Here is an 11433-nt window from a genome sequence, read left to right as displayed (position 1 = left end):
TTGTGGTGTAATTTGATGTAAAGAAGAACAATTTATGATACTATTGTTGTCAGATTTGAATACTCATTTGAATTTGAATGTAATATTGATAGTTGGTTTCATTGATTTGTTCTTTCCCCATTCAAGTAAATGGGAGCTGTACTTGCATTACTGGAAATAGCTGACCGGAGGTGCCCAAAATGGCTTTAGAGTGGACTAAAACGGGATTTTGTTGTGGATTTCTGAGTTTTCTTTTGACAGAGAGCATGGAAAAGGTATTTCTCACATCCTCACTTATCACACTTAAACTGGATACCTCATTCCAACAATATTAAGAATTCTAAATTGCATATCATTTAGATTATCCTTGATCATTTTGGATGTTTTCATTTGATCACTTCCTCTACTGAGATGTAACTCACTTAAATAGATGTGCAGTTTTTCCTCAAGATGGTTTGGAATGGTGCCTTGTTGATTTAACCTTTGCCCTGAAACCATCTTCCAAGAGGCTAATGAATAAGTTCAGCTGAAATGTCCTCACGGCAGCCTGCGGAGATTACAAATCACACAAATGTGTTTGTAATGGCTGTAAAATAGAAAATAAATGCAGGGAAAGTGCAGTTTACAGCTCAAATCCTCTGTACGCTTGATGAAATGCAATAAATTATGTCCAAAAAACCCTGCTTCGCTCTGTGCTGGAACTTGAAAAATATTTGTATTATTTTTTTCTAGAAGTGAGGTTCTTATTTTATATTTAAGCACTGCCTGGCTATCTTTAAATGGAGAGGGATTTTTAGGACTGAATTGAGAATGTTTCAAGACTTGTATTTCTTTTGGGGTGTTTTCTACAACACCCACTAAGAAACTGATTAGTCCTCTTCCAAACCTTTCAATGCTGCCCTCAGAAGTGATTTCTGTGCTTGGTATGCTTCATGGGGTAAGATGTTTTATAAATCATATATGAAATACTGAAAGTGTTTTTTTTTCTGCTTTTTCCAAGAAAAGCGGCCATACTGATGTACTGTATCAGTTGGACCAAAGGGAGAAACACTGGAATGTGAGAAGTCTGCATCATCATTTCATCTGGCTGGTGTGCAGTGTACATTTTTACACAGTTCCCTTTTGAAGTGGAACTTTGATGCTGCGTCTTGATATTGGCGTGAAGCACTTGTAAACAAACGGCAATAATTATTGCCAGCTGGCAGTCCATGACGTAACACACGTCATAGCCCGTGAATATAAAAGGGTGCCTGAGTTGCATGTCCTCTGCTTTTTTGCCTTCAGGAGCCGCTTGTTTGTATGCTTGTATAAGATAAGAGTGTTGGAGCGTGTTTGACTCTCGAGGGAGCTGGATGTGCTCATGACAATGCATTCGCAGTAGGAGGCTTTGTTATTGCTTGATTCTCTTAGTTTAGAGGGAATCTTGTGTTTGTACGGAGCGCGTTCAACTCTCGAGGGAGCTGAATGTATTTAATCTGATGCGTTCGCTGTGGGAAGCTCCATCCATGCTTGACTCTCTCTTGAGGTATGAGAGTCGAAAATCTGCACATCAAGCGGCTGCCGAGGCAGCAGTGCGCGATCGATTGCGTGGATTGAAGGTGTTGCATAGGGAGGAGTCTGACGGGAGTTTTTTCCTTTTTGGACTTCTGGACTTTCATGTGAGTTCAGGAATCTGCTCTGTGGCCACCTCTGACCTTATTGATTGCTGTGATGTGTCTAATTCTAAATAAGGAATTAGATGCATAGAGGGTTGAAGCAGGTGTTGTTAATAATCCGCCTCCTCCGCTGCCCGCATATATGTTTGTAAGCCTTTTATTCCTTCTATATCTCCTCATTAAGGTGTTAAGATAATGGCGAAATTTGTATTCGGCTCGTACAGTCCCTCCCATGCATTCAAACTATTCATGTGTGGAGAGACTGAGCAGCGATATGTAGGAATGCCCTAGTTGAAGATCTGCTTGCGAGGTATCTCTCCCCTTGTGCTGCATCTTCTTTAAAGGTTCCTGCCTTACCAATGGAGCAAGCGCTGTTCTATTCTTGGGTCCTTAAAACGGAGTAGAAGCTCCCCTGCGGCATGATTGTACGGAAGGTTGTAGTTGGAAATGCTGTCTTCGGTAGGCTGCTCCTTAAGAGCCTTTTGAAATTACTGGTGTGATATGCCTGACATAGCTGAGACTATGTTGAGTATTTTACCCTTAGAGCTTTGCTCTTGGGACCGTAAAGGGCTGAGGCCTGTCCCGCAAGGGAGGGAGAAAGGTGTAACAGCCGGGGAGTATTGGCTTATGGAGTAATGCCACCATATGAGTCAAATGGGATGCCCCCATGGTGCTGTTAATTCGTTGAGCCAATTTATGCTATGCCCTCTGTTTGTGCATATTCACAGCCTTGTGGGGCAGGCATTCATGGCATAGTGGGTATTGGTTCCCCATAGCGTCAATACCATTGCCATACACCGGGCTTGAATACCGGGCTTGAATTTTTTTTTTTTTGTCTTTTGACCAAAATATCTTTTAAATTTAGTCATTATTTCTTTGTGTCATATCACTAGTTTTGGTTTAATTTACTCTGACTAAAATAACATCTAATTTTGGTCAATTTAAATAATGTTCTAGTTTATGAATGTAAAATTAAACCACATATTGAAACATTTTAAATAAAAATCACAAGCTACTAAAATAAGATTATAAAGAGTGCACTATAGAGTGCTGCAGGGCTGACATATTTTTGTCAGAAACAAGTTAGCATTTTAGCACTTCAAAACTTTTTTGTCATTGACAAGATTAACACTGCTGGTTTGTCTGTGCATGACAACTAAAACCCTTGACTTGAGTCATTGAAATGTCCCCATTATCTACAATAGGCAGGTGAGCAGAGAGACTGTAAGTTTGGAATATTTCCAGCCGTCAAGTTCACTCTGAAGTCATGAGCTAAGTGGCCTCAGAGCCTATCAAGGCTCCGGTTCTGTGACTGCGGATTTGCTTTGTTTCATCCACCGCGCCAAAGCTAGAACTGACAGAGGATGGAGGGTCCTCCAGCCGGTGAAATGTGCTTCAGCCACTTTTGTCTACTGTGCTCATAAAGTTCAACCATATACGCGTGGACAGAGGCTCCTTGTGAAAAACAAGATGGCCATGCTGAGCTTTGCCAAGAGAAACACAAGTAGACAGAAAAGCATGAGCAAGCCTGAGGAACATTCTTCTCTTCATGCCAGATCCATCATTTTCGAGTTCCACATGGTTTGTGTCTGAAACGTAATGTGGTGTATTATAATGTGTTGGGTTTGTGGAGTTTGTTTAACCTCTCTTCTCCCTCTCTGAACCTGATATGCTCCTTTTTTGCTGATTAACTTGTCTGATATGATCCATTTCATACCTTTTATGTGAGTTGGTTTTGTAATGGCATCTTTAGCAACCAATGCCACACAAAATACATTATTAAAATAGAGTATTTTTACATTCTCCAAATACATTGAAAATCTGTTAACTGTCTGTTCAAATGTCATATCCAGAATTACAACAGAGTATTATTATCTATAAAAACTGATGTTTGATTATTTGTGGTGCTTTTTATTCACATAATTTTGAAGATACAGAATGTTCTGTTCGAGCCCACATACACATAGGTGCGGTTTTTATGTCAGCAAAGTTTAATATCACTCAAAATGTATTATGCTGAATATTTTAGATGCATGGAAATGCAAACTTTCAGCTGAGACAGTTTTCCATCTTATTTTTCACTCAAGTATGGTGTAAATAGTAACATCTGACTTGGCTTTACATAATAGAAAAGCCCAGTGTAACACCTTCTGCTTGAGTAAAGCGCATGTTTATTCAGTGTTGCGTGATTTAGAAGTGAGATTTAACAGGGATGGGAAGCAAAGATCCATATTTTGCTTTTTAATAAAGTGTGCTAAAGAAGTGGAGTATCACAAGGCTTACATTTTCCCTGATTTGCTTTTATTATTGAAACCTTTCTAGATGAGATATGGCATGTTTCTGTTTCCTGTCTTTCAGATGAGTGATTTTTTTTGGATATTCTCAACTACTGCCACTGTGCAAGGATTACCTCTTTTAAGGTTTGTTTTATTATTATTATCAATCATTTTGGACTTGATATGATTTTTAGCTGATGAATATCCCTCACTATATCTTTGAAAGGGAGTCCAAAGATTTTTATTTTATTTTATATAAATAAAATAATTCCCCTATGTATTAGAGTAATGGTGGACGAGGCACCTGTGATTTCTCACATGTATTTCACTTGGAGAAATCTAAGGAGAGGTTTGTTACAAAGTCAAAGTGTAAAAGCACTACTGTAAGAGCAGGTGCTGTAATGTTTCCTGAGTAATTCATTTTCTTACGAGGATACCCACTCAAGCCACTTTAGCTGTCAAATACCGATCATGGCAGCCGTAGTAAAGCAGCTCTTCCTGCTTCCCTTCCTTGATTACCCTTCATAACCATACCTTGATTTATCCCTCCCTCATTCTCAAGCTTCAGCTGTGTATTGACCTTCAACACAACAGGAAACCCCCAGAGTGCCATAAACCAGAAACCAGTCCTCAGCTGGAAAGCACATAAAGGGATAGTTAACCCAATATGAAATGAAAAATTCTATCATTATTTACTCACCATCATGTTTTAGCAAACATGTATGGCTTTCTTTCTTCTGTGGAAAACAAAAAGAGAAGTTTAGCAGAATGTCTGTGGTGCTCTCTTCCATATGACCCCTTCTGAGGGTAGTCAAACCAAAAACTTTAGATATACAAAGATGGTGCACTCATATTACTTATGAATGGGAGAAAGTGTAACCCACAATATGGCGGAATCATCCCACCTTCTAAATAAAAGAGCCAAATGCTAATTAGTAAAATCATTGTGGAACTATAGCTGCGAGAGGTGTTTCAAAGATGGCCGCCAAGTGAAATGACTTGCCTTAAAGGGACTTTGGTCAAACTCAACAAAGGGCAAAAAATAAAATGAAAAATAAAAAACCCACACCATAAAATCCTCATAAAAGTAGTCCATGTGATTCACAAACCAATATAATAGATTTGTCTGGTGGTCAGACTGAAATTGACAGAAAATCTTGCTTGACAGCCATGATCACCATTCACGTTTCTTGTATGAAAAAGAAAAATTATAAATAACTTAGTTTAGGGTCCAATTCTCACTATTAATTAACTAGTTGCATATTAGCATGCATATTAGCATGCATATTACTTGGCTGTATATTAGTACTTATAAAGCACATATTAATGCATTATGCTGCATGACCATATTCTACAACCCAATATCTAAACTTAACAACTACCTTACTAACTATTAATAAACAGTAATTAGGAGTTTATTGATGCAAAAGTCATAGTTACTAATTAGTTAATATAGTGAGAATTGGACCCTAGACTAAAGTGTAACCATAACATCTTTTGTGTTCCATAGAAGAAAGAAATACATTTAGTTTTAAAGGACAAGACATGACAATGAGTAAATAATCACAGAATTTTCATTTTAAACCAACCATATCTCAGACATAATGGCTTAGAATTATCCATCGTGATGTCCCCTCATGTTGCATTCGTAGTTCGCATGTGTTCATGTTTGTTATCATAGTTTGCATGGACACTGGACTGATGCCCTGCACCGCAGTAAATCTCTAAACTTAAGAGCTAAGCAGGCTGTTTAACACTCTCTTGGGATGCACAGAATCACCGTGAAATTAATCTCTGGTCGTCTTAGTATAAAACACATGCTTGACAAGTGGATTACTACCAACAGATGGCACTGGACTAGTCTTGATTCCAAACATCAAGAATTTACCAAGCAGAAACTGATCCCTAGTTGAAATAAAAAAGGAGTAATAATGAAATATGACTAGATGAACTTACACAAGCTAAAGCTTGTTTAATTCCGTGGTTTACATTAGTAGGTCCAATTTCAAAAAAAGAAATAATTTGTGCTCCCTGACCTGTTTGCTTCTAGATGAAGCGCAACTGAATGGAAAAGAATGGAGGGACTTTTGGGACGCATTTTAAAATGATCTGTTTTTAACTTGACACAGCCTCTTAAGGCTGAAAAAACAGTGGCCAAAGTCGTCCATCTAGTCAATGTTTACATAGTTTATGCAACATCCTTTATGCCTAAATTGAAAATGTATATATTTGAATTGCATATAAAATTTCCATTATTTTGGACACAGATTTAACGTAATTTTAAATACAAAATGACCAGGTTTATACTTTATACACTTTATACCATAGCTAGAAATATATATATATATATATATATATATATATATATATATATATATATGAAGACCTCCAATGCAAAAGCCTCTAAAAGCCACCTCTATCAAAAATGAGATAATAATATTGAGTGAATGCTCTCCGCACATAGTATATGCTCATCAAATACTTTCACTTCAAACTCACTAAATCCCAGCCTCAGCCCATTCAGAAATGCCGGTACTTGTGTTCAGCAGAAGAAAGACATTCATACAGGTTTGGAACAACTTGAGGGGGAGTAAACGATGAAAGATTTTCATTTCATTTTTGGGTGAACTATCCCTTTATGTGAAATATTCATATTTTTTAAAGGGGTTATATAATGGTACATGCACTTTTACAAGTTGATTGTACTGAAATGTGTGTTGGCAGTGCCTGTACACAACCATCATAAAATGATAAAAATCCATCCAGTGTTTTTTTTTTAAATCTTCTTATATGTTTTCCCCTGTCTCAAATCAAGCCGTTCGACCTAGTGACGTCACACGGTCGGACGTCCCTCCCACGATTGTTGATTGACAGCAGTGTTTCAACACAGACCCGCCCTCGCTCGTGAGCGAGCTGTCAATCATAGTCCGCGCGGACCGGCGCGGTCATTGTTGATACGCTGGAGCACTGTCTATTAGCAGAATGGCGTCTAAGCGATTGTGGTGTTCTGTTCTTGGGTGTAATAAGGAACACAGCAGTCATTTTGATGTTCTAAATCCGAACCCCTGAAGACGCACTGGCTGAGTTTGTTTTCGAAGGGAATATTCCCCACGATCAACGTCAATGCTTTCATGTTTGCGCGAATCATTTCACACACCAGACTGCTTTACAAACGAGGGTCAGTATAAAGCTGGTTTTGCTAAGAAGCTGCTCCTGAAAAAAGGATCGGTACCAACTATTCGTGTTCCTGCTGCACCTCCAGAAGAAGAAGTGAGTGTAACGTTTTATTAACCATTATATTAATATTTATATTAATCTTTGCAAATCGCTTGCTGCACGATTCACGATGAATGCGGCTGTTTACACTCAGGGTACGTTACGGCATGTTTTTTATATACGACGTTCTCAATATAATTCATAATCCCACGTTTATAATGAACAACGCGTTATGGTTATTGTGTTATTGTGTTACGGTGTACGCACAGAACAGAGGGGCGGGGTGAGCAAAGCTCATTATCATTTAAAGACACATGCACTTAAACGGCGTGCTGAAAACAGAGCTGTTTTTGACCAGGTAAAATGAGTGTTTTCTTACAATACTAATGAGAATTTTTAATTAAAGTATATTACAAACTTTTAATTTAGACCCTAAAGAATCATAATTTAGCTTGTACAAAAATGGCATTATATGACCCCTTTAAACAAACTGTAGTTTAAGATTAAAATGGCTTGAAATGTTAAATGTTCTTCACAGAAACAAGGATATCATAAGAGTTTAACATGAAGCTCATTGGCTAGAAAGATTTATGGCCTTGGTGTTACTCCCAGGTCTTATATGGAGTCTGAACATGTCCTTAGTGGATCTTTAACGGTTCAGGTTTTCTATCCTAAACGTTTCTTTCCAAACACGCATAAAGCATAAATTCATACTTCTGCTTTGAAATAAAGTATCTGGTAGTGCCAAAATTTATACAAAGGACAGAATGTTTCTTTCTTTCTCAGATTTCTCTGACTGTCCAGTCTCAGCACGGTGATTTAATTCATTGGGCTCTAAGAATATACTGTGCATGGTGTTAAAGATATTGATATACTGTGTTTTAAAATTCCTTTCATTCTCTTAAAAAAAAACTATAGGGCTTGTAAAGCATCAATATGTGTGTCGTGACACTAAAACCTTCCTTATAGTTGCACAACGAAAGATGAAAAACTTTTTACAGTTGCTGCTTTTCACTGTATTTTAAGGACCTCCCATAAGACTTTTTAAACAGGGTTCGTCTCCTTAATATGTTCCAGTTTATGAACGACATGAATAGTTTGACATATACACGTCAATTACTTTAAGAGCTAATTTTCTTATTCCCCTTATCAAAACTTTTTCCATTAACTAAAAATATTTTAATTTCTTTGTAAGAAAATTAGTTTCATATGGTTACTAGACCAGACAGTAGTGGACCATTCATTTTGTTGGTATTTTCTATGCGTTTCGAAATGTAAGCTCTTTGTATACAAAGTACAAGTAAACTAACACTATTCAGGTGGGCAATAGAAATGTTCTCATTTCAAATGGGATGGAATGGAGACTTAGTTCAAAGAAAGCTGGAACAACATGATTAGTGTTTTGATACCTTAATCCTCTTGCTTAAGAGAATTAAAAACTGATCCTGACGTCTTTCTAAACAGAACCCTGCTTTTAATTGAGGTGAAATACAATGTTTATGTTAAATGTTAAGGTATTATTGGAGCAAATATTGAATATTTAACTCAAATGGACCATCACACTTGTTTATTTCCCTTGGATGGGATGGGAGTATATAAAGTTCTAGTTTAAAGGATTTATTCTTTGGTTATTTTCTTACAACTTTGCCTTTGTAATTCACATCCTCCAGGTCAACACAATTCAAACTCCAAAAGAGCCCACCTCAGATTATTGATTAATACCATTTACGTTCAAAACTAAACTATAAAATATTTCTGAGATTGCCACATACCGAGTTGTTATTTGTAGTGGGTCAGCAGGTACAAGTTGCTCTTAGCCTTCCTTAAAGATTAAACCTGCAATTAAAGGATTCACTATTCAAACGTGCTCATGTATCATCTGACTCATTTCTGAGAATGGCCCAAAGCACACACACATGAGCTCAGCGCCGGTATGCGAAGACCAGCCTGAGGTGGCCAATCACTCAAAGCCCAGAATAAAACTTTATTCACAGAGATTTACCGATTTACAAGCCGGTGTCAGTGTCCAGGACGAAAGACAGGAGAGGGGTGAACTCATATTTTTGCAAGTGTTGAGTGTCCTCAGGAGAAGTAAAATTGTAGTTCACAGCTGTTCAAACACAAAGCTGTTTCAGCATGCTTAATAAGAAAAAGCCACAAGGGCTGTAAAATATCGCATATTAAAAAGCTGTGTATGTGGAGAGTGGCAAAGATCCTAATACTACACTATGTCCATTAATTCTGATAAGCTTGGACCTTCCTTCGCTGCCAGCAACGGTCAGGAATCAAGAATATTTAAGAAAATTGATTTTTAAATCCTATTAACATCATAGCTTATTTTCCTTAATTATTTGGACTTAAGCATCACTTAAGCACATCTTCTGGACAAATCTTTGTAACTTGTTTGTAACTTGTAACTTTGTAACTTGTCACCATTCGCCACCGTCAGTGTTTCAATGACGTACAACTCGCATTGATGGGAATATCCGATCTGTCTGCTTACATGGTAGATGCAAATGCACTTATCCGATTCAAATCAGATTTATTTCCACATATGAATGAGGCCTGAAACCGATCTGAGAATATCGGAATCCATGCATGTGATTGTTTTCCTGCTTACACGTTCTTGGGTCATATCCGATCTGTGCCACATGGGAGGAAAAAATCAGAACCATATAATATAAATGTAACCTTTTAGACATTTTTAAATGTAATATATTCCTTTGATAGCAAAGCTGAATTTTCAGAAGCCATTACTCCAGTCTTCAGTACATGATCTTTAGAAATTCTCAGAAATCATTCTAATATGCTGATTTTCTGCCAGGAAACATTTCTTATTATTATGAATGTTGGAAACAATTGTGCAACTTACTATTTCTGTGTTTACTATGATACTTTTTTCTTCTTGCTGAATAATACAAATAAATTAATAAAATAATAATAATAATAATAAAAAAATCGGTCTTGAAGATAGTGTGTCTGGTATAATATTAAAATATTTCTAAGAATGCCACAGTGAGGGATAAGAAAGGGATTCAATGGGGAAATAAAAGAATTCAGACACTCATCCCATAGGTCAATAATATGACCTCATAATCATGACTTCACTGTTTCCTCCTGAGCCAAATTCCACCTGCAAAATTTCTCACTGGGATATTTTACATGCAGCTATATTCACATATTTTAAATCAATGACAGTGACGACACAATTGGATCTTGGAGAGCGTGTTGTTTGGGGCAGGTTTGGTGTGATAAATCTGTCCTGTGGAACAAAAGGTTTGAGCCCGCCAGAATCTTTCAGTTTGTGGATTGTATTAACGTCAAGATCGCCTGAGCCAAATTTTAAAAGTCGAGAAAGGCAAGATCATAAACCGCAAGAAAATAATTATAGGTTCAGTTGGTGGGTGTAAAGTACAGTTTAGGTTCGGTTGGTGGGTTGAAAGTACAGTTTAAATGCTTAGCAGACAAACACACATGCATACAGCAAAATTGTTTCTCATATTTAAGCCTGATTTGCATGATGTCTCATTTGATCCAAAACACGTTTGTTGCCAGACCCTTGACGGGTAGATGCTGTATCGGTTTTCACACTGGCTTCAGCCACAGAGCCCTCATCATATGGATCACTTTACCAGCCAACAGCACTGGATTCATGCCACACACAAGAGAGAGGCCCCAGACCTCGCAGACAGTTTAATGCCATTAATAAGATCATTCCCTCCTCTTCCAACCTCCCGTCAGTTAGAGTGATAACAACCATATGACATCATCACAGGTAATCTCCAGCTGTAGATATGTGTCTTAAAACCAGTTATATTGGACTCTAGATTTCAGACCTCTGGGCTTACTTATTCTTCGTTAGCAATAACTGTGTCAAATCTGTCTAGTATAAAACAGCATTAAAATACAGTTTTTAAACCAACTGTCAACAAGTTCATCAGCTGAAACGACCGAGACCTGCTTTCAGAGTCCTCAGGGGGACATGCCACTCTTAATAAATCAAAATTTCTCCTACACTTTTTCATTTGGCAAATATGTTTATGTTATGTGTTTCATATGGAAATTATGTAGGCGTATATATATATGTATATACAGATCACAGGTCGAGCCTGTTAAGAAACGGGCTCTACTTTTATTACGCTACAGCATTTACTACTTGCACATCCGTGCGAACTCATTTTTTTAGTCATAAGATTTTTAATTCCGGAACCCAACTGTTGCAGGCAGACTCCAATGCTGAATGATAAAATAACCTTATAAAATTAAAATACATGCTTGAGTCTATAGAGCATAAGTATAGTGTATAA

The sequence above is a fragment of the Rutilus rutilus genome (assembly GCF_951802725.1).
Source record: "Rutilus rutilus genome assembly, chromosome: 17".
Lineage (NCBI taxonomy): Eukaryota > Metazoa > Chordata > Actinopteri > Cypriniformes > Leuciscidae > Rutilus > Rutilus rutilus.
This window is presented reverse-complemented; position numbering follows the sequence as displayed.